Source organism: Hypomesus transpacificus, unplaced genomic scaffold (assembly GCF_021917145.1).
Source record: "Hypomesus transpacificus isolate Combined female unplaced genomic scaffold, fHypTra1 scaffold_231, whole genome shotgun sequence".
Classification (NCBI taxonomy): Eukaryota; Metazoa; Chordata; class Actinopteri; order Osmeriformes; family Osmeridae; genus Hypomesus; species Hypomesus transpacificus.
Genome location: NW_025813765.1, coordinates 162,648 through 177,139, shown reverse-complemented (window position 1 = coordinate 177,139; position 14,492 = coordinate 162,648). Strand labels below are relative to the sequence as shown.

The following is a 14,492-nucleotide window of genomic DNA, read 5'->3' as shown; positions in this document are numbered from 1 at the left end:
TAATTTAAACTATATATATATATATATATACAGGCAAATGATATGCTAAATTACAATATTTACACAATGAAAACTATATACACAATGGAAATCTAAGCATAAACTATATCTAAACAATGAAAACGATATACACACGGGAAATCTAAGCATTAACTATATCTAAACAATGAAAACTATATACAAAGGCCCAAAGAATTATTTCTTTTTTTGCTCCTCTAGCCACTGCTCTCTGGACAGAGTCTCTGCAGAGGGGCAGTAAACAGTCCCCTTATACTGGCTGTGGCCAGTCTCTGCCGTTCTGTTCTGGCCACACCTCCAGCATTTGTTGGCCTCCACTCTCCTCTGGTGGGCACGGGGAGCTGGACCAGGAGCAGGACGAAGCTGGGGAAGGTGGGTGGTGCAGGAAGAGGGTGGGACAAAACGCAGGGCTTGGGGGACCATCAATGGAGAGGGGGCAGAGGGTGCCCTCATACCAGGGGCTCGGGAGACAAACACCACAGTGGGGACGGCAGCAGGGCGAGGGGCAATGATGGTAGGGCGGGGCATGATAGGGATGGGAGTGGGGGCTCCAAGGGCGGCTGAAGGGCCAGGGAAGAGCTGCCTCTGGGCTGCCAGCCTGGGTCGGACCGCTGGAGGTGGTGCTGTGGCTGCATATGTTGCCCGCCTCTTGGTCTTTGCCTGCCCTGCTGTGCTCTGCGGCAGGTGGTAGGTGTGGGCTGCTCCCTGGGGTTGAGGTGGAGCAACAGCAGGGCGGACGTTGGCAGGCGGGAGAGGCTCGGTAGCCACAGACAGAGGACCTGGCAAGTTTATGCCCTGCTGCAGCACAGCCAGATCCTGCCTCTTCACCCTCCGGTTGTACCACTGGGAGAGGGTCGACTGGTTCACCTCCACCAGCTGCAGGGTGGTGCCCTGCATGATGGCCCCATTGCCCAGGATGAGCTGCCGGACCTTGCGGTAGTCCTGCAGGATCAGAGTCCACCTGGACATGCTGCTCTTCCCCTGCTTCCTGGGACTCTTATGGATGTCCGAGAGCCGGACAAAGATGGCCTCCACAAGGCGGCAGCAGTCTGGCCACTGAGCAGGCGAACCAGTGGACCCCAGGACACACCTCTCCACACTCTCCACACCTGGCGTGAACTCCACCTTTTTTTTGTGGCGGAACCTTCCCTTTATCAGCCTGTCCAGGTGCCGCGCAGCAAACACGACCCTCTGCTTGTCGTAATCCAGCAGGTCTTGCCACAGCCCCACAATGTTGCTGACCTAAGAAGGAAAGAAAACATATATTTTATATGTTTATATATTATAAATATATAAACAAATATCTGTTGTACAATGAATGTCTTGCTGACCTGCTGGTTATCGAGGGTCATGTTGGTCTGATGCCTCAGCTCCACTAAGCACTCTGCCAGTCTATCCACCCGATCCATGCCTGGCATGCCATGCTCGTCCACAGCCTGAAACATTGAACAATTTCACATTAGCGCTGAACACCTCATGGCAAAGGTATGTTATATTGACTGCTGCTGCTGTGTGTTTTATTTGTTTGCTGTCAATTACTGTGTGTTGTTCCTAATAATGAATTGCGCTTGTATTCAGACACTTTCCTAACTACTGAACTTGTTAGTTTCTATGAATGACAGTTAATTACTAGTAGAAAGTTAACATACCAGCTGTTCTTCAGGCACCTGTGAGGAGGCACCTGGGACACAAGGCTGGGTTATGGGGGGAGGCAGGGTGGTAGCTACAGGCATGGGGGTGACAGGCAGAGTGGTGGTGGTGACAGGTAGGATGGAGGTGGTTAGAGACAAGGTGGTGGAAGGCAGGGTGGAGGAGGTGAGTGGCAGGGTGTTAGAAGGCAGGGTGGAGGAGGTGAGGGGCACGGTGGGGACCACAGGCAGGGTGGTGGAAGGCAGGGTGGAGGAGGTGAGGGGCAGGGTGGGGACCACAGGCAGGGTGGTGGAAGGCAGGGCGGAAGACGGGAGGTCTTCCGAAACACTACCAATAGTGAGGTCCTGTTCGTCATCCTCAAACCCTTCATCCGCCTGTTCCTCCTCTGTGGCGTGGTCCTCCAGCAGTTGGTCTGTCTCCTCAGAGTCGGGGTCCATGTCCTGCAAGGGCTGCCCTGTCTGCCTAAGCAGGTAGTTCACCCCAAGCAACTCTCCTGAACATGAACAACAATGCAATGCTAATGAGTATTAAAAAACAGATATGGAACTTACCATGATGCATAAATACTGAGCTCTCAACAACATCATTATTTGTATTCATATTTGCCCTGAGACTTACCGGTGTACTTTCTCGGCGGGATGAAGGAGGGGACATACTTCCTTCCAAACACCTTCAGGCTGTTGCTGTTGACGGACTCCAGCACGTCCCCCGCGTACGTCAACAGCGCCATGCGCTTGGTGGTGATGGAGGCCGCTGCCCGGTTCTGGTTCCACCTGTTCAGGCCTTCCAGGAGGTACAGCTGGAAGTTGAGCAGGTTTGCACTCGTTCCTAAAAAAAAAAGAGAACGTGAACAATGATTAACAAGGCTATTTGAATATAATTTCATTATTAAGAATAATGTTTAGATGAAGATCTACACCAACCTGGAATAAACCTGTTCAGGTGGCAGTGGAAGGACTCCAAGGAGGTGGAGCCTCTTGCACACCTGTATGTGGTCAGCTGGATCCCCTCCCTGGTGGAACTGCCTGTCTCAGTGTACAGGAGTACACCTGGCACATCCTGGATGCACTTCACGTGCCTCTTCTGGGTGCGCCAGATGTGCTCCATCTTAGGCTGGTCCAGCAGCGGAACCCCGAGCAGGTCTCTCCCCTTCTCCCCCATCAGCTCCTGCAGCAGCTGCTCAATGCGGAGGACCGTGGCGTCCACTCCACGTGTCCTCCGCCTGCAGAACTGGGACAGCTCAGCCTTGGTGATGGCCTTGTCCACCATGTCACTGGTGATGAGGGGCACACCCTCCCTTTTGAGCTGCTCCCTCTTCACCCTGCGCAGTAGGGCTACGTCTGCTGCGTCCCACTCGAACAGGCACACAGACAGGCGGCTCATGAAGAGGGGGTACAGGGCATGGGCATCGGTGGTGCATCCCACGGCCAGCCGTCGCATAAAATGCCAGATGTCCAGCCTTATTTTCAGGTCAGGCCACCCACCAAACCTGGCCTGAAGCTTGGTCTCCCCCTCCTCTGAGCAGCAGCCACAGTCCACATAGAGCAGGACCGGGGGAGCTGCACCTGCCTGGGTGTACCTCTCAATGAGGCCAGAGACCATCGGGTCCAGCCCCGGTCCCTCCTGGGCAGTCAGGACACTGATGAGGACCTGGCCGATCTCATTCCCCACCGAGGTCACCCAGAATGCAGTCCCCTTTGCTGCACCAGCCAGCTTCTTTGTCATCTGAAATGACAAAATTCACACAGAAAACTTCATGAGAGGTTTCAAAAGAAAGTCTGTTAAATAAACACAGAAGTGTATTTATTTATTTATGTATTACTGCAGTCTAATCAAAGGCATGGATGTGTGTGTGTATGTGTGCTTGTAAGAATACAAATCATTGAGGTTTCATGTTTTCATTGTGTTGTACATAATTTACACTATGGATTTTCTTCATCCTATTACCTTTTTGGTGGAGTCCATCTTCAAAATGTTACCAAAGGTTGACGTGATGGACGCCTTTATATGGTCCATCCGGCTGATGATGTCCCTGCCGTACACCGACAGCACCCACCGGCTGGTTGGGACATCGAGGGGCTGTGGAGGTTCCTGGCAGGTCACTGGGAAGAGGCTGGGCTGGTCAACGAAGGCCGCACACTCCCCCAAGTAGTCGGCCAGGCGGTCCAACCACTCCTCCCCATGGTTCTCCCGCAGCTGCTTCACCAGGCACGCCGGGCTATTGCCGAGGGTCCGTTCCCGCAACATGCGGATGACCCGTATGTCACAAGCATACCTTGAAGAAAAGACAGATAAGTTTCAAGAACTTGTTCAATTATGTAAGGACCTGCAGCAGGCATTATCAGAAAATGATTGTAGATTTTTAACTCACAAGCGTGTCAGGATCATCCTGAACTTCCTCCTGTGAGGCAGGTCCAGCTGGTCCAGGACAGCCTGACTGGTTGCCAGATGGGTCAGGCGACACACAGTGCACCTGAGTGTCTCCGTCACCATCAGGTAGTAGCGGTCCACGTCCAGGACCTTACGCACCCTCTTGTGCACACCATACCCCGTCAGCTGCTTCCCACAGGTTTGGCAGACTACCCTCACTTTCCACAAGTGATAGGGCATCCATACCAAGAGCCTGTGGGCAAAAAAGCGGTCCGGTGTTGGAGCCTGGTGGTATATCAGGGCAGAGGCTGGTGGCTCATACCAGAGCTTCAAGTTCAAACGCAGCTTGCCAGACTGAAAAAGGGTGGACGCAATCCACCGTTGGTCCTGAACTGGGATCGTCTCCTTCATTCTGACAGGAAGCCAGAAGTCAGGAGTTGGACCAGGAGCAGGGCCAGGAGCAGCAAGCTCATCCTCATCATGCACATCCTGTTACAAAACAAGAGAAATAAATATATTTATAAAAACAGAATAGCCCAATCATATGAGAACAACCTCATCTTATAAAACTAAAACAGTTCCAAGAACACAACACTTACAGCAGCCATTGCAGGGCTGGTGCTGGTCTCTGAGACAACAGTGCTGAGGCTGGAAGCTGTGCTGGGCCTCACAGAGGTCATCGCAGGGCTGGAGCGAGAAGTTGTCCTCATGGAGGCTTTGTAGGGGGTGGATGGGGGCTTTGAGAGCGGTGATTCCGTCCTCACAAAAGCCACGGCAGGGCTTGATGGTGTTCTGGGCCTCACAGAGGCCATAGGGGAACCGAAGCCAGGTGGGGGGGTCCTCACAGAGGCCGTAGGGGAACCAAAGCCAGGTGGGGTGGTCCTCACAGAGGCTGTAGGGGAACCAAAGCCAGGTGGGGTGGTCCTCACAGAGGCCATGGGTGAGCTGGCAGTGGCCTGGGTGTCTCCTGTCATGGTGGGTGGACTGGACAGAGGCTGGGAGAAGGATGGGGGGAAGCATTTGTAAAAAGTAGAAATCAATGGACTCAAATCAAGCTCTTAAGATGTAGGTTTGCTCATATTAACCTATAAATATGTATTATATTATATTTACATATAATCATATTTACCTTTGCTTTCCTAACCACATTCACATTTGGCTTTGCAGCAGCGCCATGTGAGCCTCCAAATCGTGGTTTAGAAAACTGTGGTGACAATTAGAGCATTTATCAAAGGAATACATTGTAAACCTGAAATGCTCTTCCATTTTGCCATCATCATATGTAATCAGTGGTTGTCCATATTTGAAAGCTTGTATGACAATAATATTGAAATACTCACCATGGACAAATTCAGTGTGGGCCGTGCTGGGACATGGGCTGAGGCAGAGGCTGAGGCCATTCCCAGTGGAGGAGGGGCAGAGGCAGAGGCTGAGGTAGAGGCTGTTCCCAGTGGGGGAGGGGCAGCACAGGTAGAGGTCTCTGCCACAGTTTGCCCAGTGGTTGGCTGTATTAAGGACAGAGAGATCCATGTCAGACATCACATTACTGAGCACATCACATAGTGATTCTTTTAGTGTTTTGGTGTCAAGAAGTCTCATTCACATTACCTTTGGGTTGTGAAAGCCACAAGCACACTGCTGTGTCCCACCAAACAGCATTCTTTGACCCCCTGACTGTAACGGGCACTTCTCAATCTGTTCCAAATAAAACAAACACTTTTTTAACGAAAACAACCCAATAGAAATGGAGCGTTTTGACATATCTTCTATTGGTGACTAAACATGACATTGACACTGAAGTTGCTGTTCATTATGTTTATCAAGGTCCCATACTGTGACTGGTATTTCTGGCAATTCAGTCATCTTTTATAGGCCATCAGAATTTTTTTTCTGTGATCTTTTGCTCATTTTATATACCTTTTGAAAGAGGTCATACCACCTCTTCTGTCTTGGGGCTGGCCTGTTGCCTGCATCAGCAGGCCAAACCCCAGAGCTGGCAAACCTCCTCAAACGGGACATCCATTCCCCATCCCCCATTCCTTTGTGGCTCTTTGAACTCGACATCTAATAGGTAAAAGGAGCGATTTTTACACTAGTACAATAACATGTATTTATTGTTATAATTAGCTTTTTAACATTTCAAATATTTAGCTGGCTACTATTTCCAGAAGAATATGTTTGTACTTGTTCTGGGTCACTTTATTACCACAAGTGAAAAAGTTATATTTATTTCGTTTTGTCCCCAGTGACATATATTATATATAACAGGTTAAATATTGCTTTTGCTAGTCGGAATAACATCTGTCGCTACAGTAACCTATTAGTAATCCCTTATAAAAGTAGCTAGCTAAATGACAGCAATACTACCTGAGGAAATCTACTAACTAGCCTACATGACAAACTCTGAAATGACAAACTCTAATATTCGTGATATTACTTGTCATTGACCCGATGAATGCTAACATGTATTGAAATGTCAAACGGAAAATTATTTTGATTAGCTATGTATGTATTTACCTTTGCGGTGCGCGGTACTACAGACAACTTGAAAGAGCGTATCCTTCAATGAATGAACTGACGCGACTACTGTCACTCATCTCACAACTTCGGCGGGGGTCAACCTCGGCGGGGGTCTCTGGGGTCGTGGACGCCGTTGCTACGGCTCAGCTCGGCGTGACGTAATTGGAGATGTACGTGTTCCGATTGGCGCAATCGGACTGACGCAATTGGACAGTGAGAATCCGATTGGCCCTCGAACCTTGAACCGAGGTAGCTAATTGGTCGCGATAGCCAGTCGAATGTGCTCCGGGTGCCGCTAATTCCCCCTTGCTCAGCAGTGGACGTTGGAGTCTTGCAAGACTCGTAGCTCCCGTTTAATCGCTTTCTTGACATCCCCTTGAATTTAGAGTGAGGAAAAACGACTTACAGCGTGGGCCGAATACGACCGGTCGTTTCACGCCGACACGAGGTGGCGCCTAGGACATTGCATTTCCGCGGCTGGAGACAGTGTCCGCGGCTGGTGAGTGTGTCTCTGGCCCGTTAGCTCAGTTGGTCAGAGCGTGGTGCTAATAACGCCAAGGTCGTGGGTTCGATCCCCATACGGGCCAACCACCCCTTTTTGGGGATCTTTTCCATTGCTTTATTTCGTTTGTGGCAAGGCTTTGGAATGCTACTGACTGGGTTTGGAACGCCTATAGCTCAGTTGGGAGAGAGAGTTAGGCCGAGGGTGTCAAGGTCTCTGGTTTGATCCTCGGTTTGGGTAAACCCGTGGTGTTTGCAAAATACCGTCTACTCAAGGAAGTGGTCAACGCGTCATTTTCAAAAAGGTCACGCCATAACACTGCAGACCACTGACTGGTCAGAGAGGATTGCGACACCGGACAAACCGGATAAACTTGTCTTATTGAACTAGCCGAGCCACTGAACAACAAACGAGCCGAAAAGCATTGGAGAATGCGGGCATCGATCCCGCTACTTCTCGCATGCTAAGCGAGCGCTCTACCATTTCCGCTAAAGCTGGGGAACAATCGCCTGTTTGAGGGGGGAAGAAGGGGGAGAAGGGAGGGGGAAGAAAAAAGGAGGAAAAAGGGAGAAAAAAGGAGGAAAAAGGGAGAAGAAGAGGAAAAAGAGAGAAAAGGGGAAAGTTGAAAGTCCCCATTCATAGTTTAAACATGTTTAACCCGTTACGTTTTAAGACAATTCGAAAAAACACCCGAAATTATGAATTTTACAGTGTTTGGGGAAGACGTAGAATGGAACCGAAGGTCCGCGGTTCGCGTCCCACCTACGGCACCTTTGACTATTTCTAATAAACACACACACTTGAGTCTCCAAGTGTGTATGTTATCAAAATGTAACAATATAAGATAGATGGAGATACGTTGCTAATTTAGTGTAATTTCAAAACCATTTGTATCCACTAGTGCATTATTTATATTTTATAGGGTTATCTATTGTACACTATTTGCCTTTATTTGTATTCACTCCACACAGGAGTACTGTTTTTGGTTAGTTTTAATTAGATCTATCTCTCTATCCATCCATCTATCTATCTCTCAAACTGTGTGGCTTCTGAGCTTTGTGTGCTCTTATCTGAAGCTCTGTCTTTTTGGTTTCTGCACTTACCATATCAACACTTGCATGATCCATATATTAAATATTTTAAAACAATGTGCGCAAGCAAGCGTAAAGTTAGTCACTTTTTGCTGCTCTTACTTCTTGCAGACTTGCCGTATTTGGTTAGAAAGAGTAGTGATTGGGAAATAACGACGGACTGACCAACAAATAGTTGATAAATAGAAACATTTATCCACAATTGTAAAAATATAAATATGAACAACAACAACTAATTTAAACTATATATATATATATATACAGGCAAATGATATGCTAAATTACAATATTTACACAATGAAAACTATATACACAATGGAAATCTAAGCATAAACTATATCTAAACAATGAAAACGATATACACACGGGAAATCTAAGCATTAACTATATCTAAACAATGAAAACTATATACAAAGGCCCAAAGAATTATTTATTTTTTTGCTCCTCTAGCCACTGCTCTCTGGACAGAGTCTCTGCAGAGGGGCAGTAAACAGTCCCCTTATACTGGCTGTGGCCAGTCTCTGCCGTTCTGTTCTGGCCACACCTCCAGCATTTGTTGGCCTCCACTCTCCTCTGGTGGGCACGGGGAGCTGGACCAGGAGCAGGACGAAGCTGGGGAAGGTGGGTGGTGCAGGAAGAGGGTGGGACAAAACGCAGGGCTTGGGGGACCATCAATGGAGAGGGGGCAGAGGGTGCCCTCATACCAGGGGCTCGGGAGACAAACACCACAGTGGGGACGGCAGCAGGGCGAGGGGCAATGATGGTAGGGCGGGGCATGATAGGGATGGGAGTGGGGGCTCCAAGGGCGGCTGAAGGGCCAGGGAAGAGCTGCCTCTGGGCTGCCAGCCTGGGTCGGACCGCTGGAGGTGGTGCTGTGGCTGCATATGTTGCCCGCCTCTTGGTCTTTGCCTGCCCTGCTGTGCTCTGCGGCAGGTGGTAGGTGTGGGATGCTCCCTGGGGTTGAGGTGGAGCAACAGCAGGGCGGACGTTGGCAGGCGGGAGAGGCTCGGTAGCCACAGACAGAGGACCTGGCAAGTTTATGCCCTGCTGCAGCACAGCCAGATCCTGCCTCTTCACCCTCCGGTTGTACCACTGGGAGAGGGTCGACTGGTTCACCTCCACCAGCTGCAGGGTGGTGCCCTGCATGATGGCCCCATTGCCCAGGATGAGCTGCCGGACCTTGCGGTAGTCCTGCAGGATCAGAGTCCACCTGGACATGCTGCTCTTCCCCTGCTTCCTGGGACTCTTATGGATGTCCGAGAGCCGGACAAAGATGGCCTCCACAAGGCGGCAGCAGTCTGGCCACTGAGCAGGCGAACCAGTGGACCCCAGGACACACCTCTCCACACTCTCCACACCTGGCGTGAACTCCACCTTTTTTTTGTGGCGGAACCTTCCCTTTATCAGCCTGTCCAGATGCCGCGCAGCAAACACGACCCTCTGCTTGTCGTAATCCAGCAGGTCTTGCCACAGCCCCACAATGTTGCTGACCTAAGAAGGAAAGAAAACATATATTTTATATGTTTATATATTATAAATATATAAACAAATATCTGTTGTACAATGAATGTCTTGCTGACCTGCTGGTTATCGAGGGTCATGTTGGTCTGATGCCTCAGCTCCACTAAGCACTCTGCCAGTCTATCCACCCGATCCATGCCTGGCATGCCATGCTCGTCCACAGCCTGAAACATTGAACAATTTCACATTAGCGCTGAACACCTCATGGCAAAGGTATGTTATATTGACTGCTGCTGCTGTGTGTTTTATTTGTTTGCTGTCAATTACTGTGTGTTGTTCCTAATAATGAATTGCGCTTGTATTCAGACACTTTCCTAACTACTGAACTTGTTAGTTTCTATGAATGACAGTTAATTACTAGTAGAAAGTTAACATACCAGCTGTTCTTCAGGCACCTGTGAGGAGGCACCTGGGACACAAGGCTGGGTTATGGGGGGAGGCAGGGTGGTAGCTACAGGCATGGGGGTGACAGGCAGAGTGGTGGTGGTGACAGGTAGGATGGAGGTGGTTAGAGACAAGGTGGTGGAAGGCAGGGTGGAGGAGGTGAGTGGCAGGGTGTTAGAAGGCAGGGTGGAGGAGGTGAGGGGCACGGTGGGGACCACAGGCAGGGTGGTGGAAGGCAGGGTGGAGGAGGTGAGGGGCAGGGTGGGGACCACAGGCAGGGTGGTGGAAGGCAGGGCGGAAGACGGGAGGTCTTCCGAAACACTACCAATAGTGAGGTCCTGTTCGTCATCCTCAAACCCTTCATCCGCCTGTTCCTCCTCTGTGGCGTGGTCCTCCAGCAGTTGGTCTGTCTCCTCAGAGTCGGGGTCCATGTCCTGCAAGGGCTGCCCTGTCTGCCTAAGCAGGTAGTTCACCCCAAGCAACTCTCCTGAACATGAACAACAATGCAATGCTAATGAGTATTAAAAAACAGATATGGAACTTACCATGATGCATAAATACTGAGCTCTCAACAACATCATTATTTCTATTCATATTTGCCCTGAGACTTACCGGTGTACTTTCTCGGCGGGATGAAGGAGGGGACATACTTCCTTCCAAACACCTTCAGGCTGTTGCTGTTGACGGACTCCAGCACGTCCCCCGCGTACGTCAACAGCGCCATGCGCTTGGTGGTGATGGAGGCCGCTGCCCGGTTCTGGTTCCACCTGTTCAGGCCTTCCAGGAGGTACAGCTGGAAGTTGAGCAGGTTTGCACTCGTTCCTAAAAAAAAAGAGAGAACGTGAACAATGATTAATAAGGCTATTTGAATATAATTTCATTATTAAGAATAATGTTTAGATGAAGATCTACACCAACCTGGAATAAACCTGTTCAGGTGGCAGTGGAAGGACTCCAAGGAGGTGGAGCCTCTTGCACACCTGTATGTGGTCAGCTGGATCCCCTCCCTGGTGGAACTGCCTGTCTCAGTGTACAGGAGTACACCTGGCACATCCTGGATGCACTTCACGTGCCTCTTCTGGGTGCGCCAGATGTGCTCCATCTTAGGCTGGTCCAGCAGCGGAACCCCGAGCAGGTCTCTCCCCTTCTCCCCCATCAGCTCCTGCAGCAGCTGCTCAATGCGGAGGACCGTGGCGTCCACTCCACGTGTCCTCCGCCTGCAGAACTGGGACAGCTCAGCCTTGGTGATGGCCTTGTCCACCATGTCACTGGTGATGAGGGGCACACCCTCCCTTTTGAGCTGCTCCCTCTTCACCCTTCGCAGTAGGGCTACGTCTGCTGCGTCCCACTCGAACAGGCACACAGACAGGCGGCTCATGAAGAGGGGGTACAGGGCATGGGCATCGGTGGTGCATCCCACGGCCAGCCGTCGCATAAAATGCCAGATGTCCAGCCTTATTTTCAGGTCAGGCCACCCACCAAACCTGGCCTGAAGCTTGGTCTCCCCCTCCTCTGAGCAGCAGCCACAGTCCACATAGAGCAGGACCGGGGGAGCTGCACCTGCCTGGGTGTACCTCTCAATGAGGCCAGAGACCATCGGGTCCAGCCCCGGTCCCTCCTGGGCAGTCAGGACACTGATGAGGACCTGGCCGATCTCATTCCCCACCGAGGTCACCCAGAATGCAGTGCCCTTTGCTGCACCAGCCAGCTTCTTTGTCATCTGAAATGACAAAATTCACACAAAAAACTTCATGAGAGGTTTCAAAAGAAAGTCTGTTAAATAAACACAGAAGTGTATTTATTTATTCATGTATTACTGCAGTCTAATCAAAGGCATGGATGTGTGTGTGTATGTGTGCTTGTAAGAATACAAATCATTGAGGTTTCATGTTTTCATTGTGTTGTACATAATTTACACTATGGATTTTCTTCATCCTATTACCTTTTTGGTGGAGTCCATCTTCAAAATGTTACCAAAGGTTGACGTGATGGACGCCTTTATATGGTCCATCCGGCTGATGATGTCCCTGCCGTACACCGACAGCACCCACCGGCTGGTTGGGACATCGAGGGGCTGTGGAGGTTCCTGGCAGGTCACTGGGAAGAGGCTGGGCTGGTCAACGAAGGCCGCACACTCCCCCAAGTAGTCGGCCAGGCGGTCCAACCACTCCTCCCCATGGTTCTCCCGCAGCTGCTTCACCAGGCACGCCGGGCTATTGCCGAGGGTCCGTTCCCGCAACATGCGGATGACCCGTATGTCACAAGCATACCTTGAAGAAAAGACAGATAAGTTTCAAGAACTTGTTCAATTATGTAAGGACCTGCAGCAGGCATTATCAGAAAATGATTGTAGATTTTTAACTCACAAGCGTGTCAGGATCATCCTGAACTTCCTCCTGTGAGGCAGGTCCAGCTGGTCCAGGACAGCCTGACTGGTTGCCAGATGGGTCAGGCGACACACAGTGCACCTGAGTGTCTCCGTCACCATCAGGTAGTAGCGGTCCACGTCCAGGACCTTACGCACCCTCTTGTGCACACCATACCCCGTCAGCTGCTTCCCACAGGTTTGGCAGACTACCCTCACTTTCCACAAGTGATAGGGCATCCATACCAAGAGCCTGTGGGCAAAAAAGCGGTCCGGTGTTGGAGCCTGGTGGTATATCAGGGCAGAGGCTGGTGGCTCATACCAGAGCTTCAAGTTCAAACGCAGCTTGCCAGACTGAAAAAGGGTGGACGCAATCCACCGTTGGTCCTGAACTGGGATCGTCTCCTTCATTCTGACAGGAAGCCAGAAGTCAGGAGTTGGACCAGGAGCAGGGCCAGGAGCAGCAAGCTCATCCTCATCATGCACATCCTGTTACAAAACAAGAGAAATAAATATATTTATAAAAACAGAATAGCCCAATCATATGAGAACAACCTCATCTTATAAAACTAAAACAGTTCCAAGAACACAACACTTACAGCAGCCATTGCAGGGCTGGTGCTGGTCTCTGAGACAACAGTGCTGAGGCTGGAAGCTGTGCTGGGCCTCACAGAGGTCATCGCAGGGCTGGAGCGAGAAGTTGTCCTCATGGAGGCTTTGTAGGGGGTGGATGGGGGCTTTGAGAGCGGTGATTCCGTCCTCACAAAAGCCACGGCAGGGCTTGATGGTGTTCTGGGCCTCACAGAGGCCATAGGGGAACCGAAGCCAGGTGGGGGGGTCCTCACAGAGGCCGTAGGGGAACCAAAGCCAGGTGGGGTGGTCCTCACAGAGGCTGTAGGGGAACCAAAGCCAGGTGGGGTGGTCCTCACAGAGGCCATGGGTGAGCTGGCAGTGGCCTGGGTGTCTCCTGTCATGGTGGGTGGACTGGACAGAGGCTGGGAGAAGGATGGGGGGAAGCATTTGTAAAAAGTAGAAATCAATGGACTCAAATCAAGCTCTTAAGATGTAGGTTTGCTCATATTAACCTATAAATATGTATTATATTATATTTACATATAATCATATTTACCTTTGCTTTCCTAACCACATTCACATTTGGCTTTGCAGCAGCGCCATGTGAGCCTCCAAATCGTGGTTTAGAAAACTGTGGTGACAATTAGAGCATTTATCAAAGGAATACATTGTAAACCTGAAATGCTCTTCCATTTTGCCATCATCATATGTAATCAGTGGTTGTCCATATTTGAAAGCTTGTATGACAATAATATTGAAATACTCACCATGGACAAATTCAGTGTGGGCCGTGCTGGGACATGGGCTGAGGCAGAGGCTGAGGCCATTCCCAGTGGAGGAGGGGCAGAGGCAGAGGCTGAGGTAGAGGCTGTTCCCAGTGGGGGAGGGGCAGCACAGGTAGAGGTCTCTGCCACAGTTTGCCCAGTGGTTGGCTGTATTAAGGACAGAGAGATCCATGTCAGACATCACATTACTGAGCACATCACATAGTGATTCTTTTAGTGTTTTGGTGTCAAGAAGTCTCATTCACATTACCTTTGGGTTGTGAAAGCCACAAGCACACTGCTGTGTCCCACCAAACAGCATTCTTTGACCCCCTGACTGTAACGGGCACTTCTCAATCTGTTCCAAATAAAACAAACACTTTTTTAACGAAAACAACCCAATAGAAATGGAGCGTTTTGACATATCTTCTATTGGTGACTAAACATGACATTGACACTGAAGTTGCTGTTCATTATGTTTATCAAGGTCCCATACTGTGACTGGTATTTCTGGCAATTCAGTCATCTTTTATAGGCCATCAGAATTTTTTTTCTGTGATCTTTTGCTCATTTTATATACCTTTTGAAAGAGGTCATACCACCTCTTCTGTCTTGGGGCTGGCCTGTTGCCTGCATCAGCAGGCCAAACCCCAGAGCTGGCAAACCTCCTCAAACGGGACATCCATTCCCCATCCCCCATTCCTTTGTGGCTCTTTGAACTCGACATCTAATAG

The 14,492-nt window shown here is 50.0% G+C and overlaps 1 non-coding gene across 1 annotated transcript; it reads left to right on the top strand.

Moving 5' to 3' along the window:
- Positions 1–7,071: 7,071 nt before the first annotated feature.
- Positions 7,072–7,145, top strand: trnai-aau. Its single transcript has one exon. It is a non-coding gene; the product is annotated as a tRNA-Ile (tRNA).
- The last annotated feature ends 7,347 nt before the right edge of the window (positions 7,146–14,492 follow it).